We start from the raw sequence: 958 nt of genomic DNA on the forward strand, positions 1-958 counted from the left end.
TAACGCGTCTGGCGAAAAACAAAAAAAAATCACGCATTCTTGTAGTTGCAACGACAGAACAAAAATATCCTCAAGAATTAAATAAAACAGATCAGAGCGAATAGTGCGGCGGCGCATTACGAGAAAAAGACAATGAAAAAAAGCGAGTGATAACGAAATACATAAAGAAGGAAAGATCAAAATTGGGACCTCCAGCAAGTTAAATAACCAACCACCCCTCCCCCCCCCCCCCCCCCCCCACTTTCACTCACCCACACACCATTATGAATAAATGTCAAGACCGCACACCTCCTGATTTAGCGACAAGCCGATAAGTGTATACGTGTGCAATCCATGAAATAGAGGGCACTAAAAACCGCAACGTATTGACATAGTTATTGACACGTTAAATTTTTTTTTAATCATGCAGACTACATAAAGTGAAAGAACACCTCACCATGACAGAAATTTGAGATAATAAGATTGCAAACGATTAAGGCAATTTTAAAGTAACATAAAACGAGAATCTATACATACCCTGTGGTGGTTACAATGGTACAGCTTGAAAGACGGTCAGGTGTGTACTAACACGAAAGGTTGACGTACGACGGGAGGCGCCAGCTAGCGACAATAAGACCGCGACACAAGGTACACGCGGCGGGATTTCTTAATACGGAAGATTGGGGAGCATTCATACAGAGAATATAAAAAAGGTTAAAGACAATAGTCGCTCTTTCTAGGACAGGTTAATATAATTGCGGAAAAAAAGTAGAATCACAAAGTAGGTGAAATTAAAATCAACTTTTTAGACATTCCACAGGGATATGCTTATCGGCGTGTTGCTTAATCAGCCTTACGATCCTGATAGTTGTTGATAATAGTGTGAGGGCGAGAGGAAGGGGGGAGGCTGTGAGAAAGCGTCGAGGGAGACCGGGTGGGTTATTTACCTCGCTGCAGACCTCAATTTTGATGTCTCCTT

The sequence above is a fragment of the Schistocerca americana genome, chromosome 10 (assembly GCF_021461395.2).
Source record: "Schistocerca americana isolate TAMUIC-IGC-003095 chromosome 10, iqSchAmer2.1, whole genome shotgun sequence".
In the NCBI taxonomy this organism is placed as follows: Eukaryota; Metazoa; Arthropoda; class Insecta; order Orthoptera; family Acrididae; genus Schistocerca; species Schistocerca americana.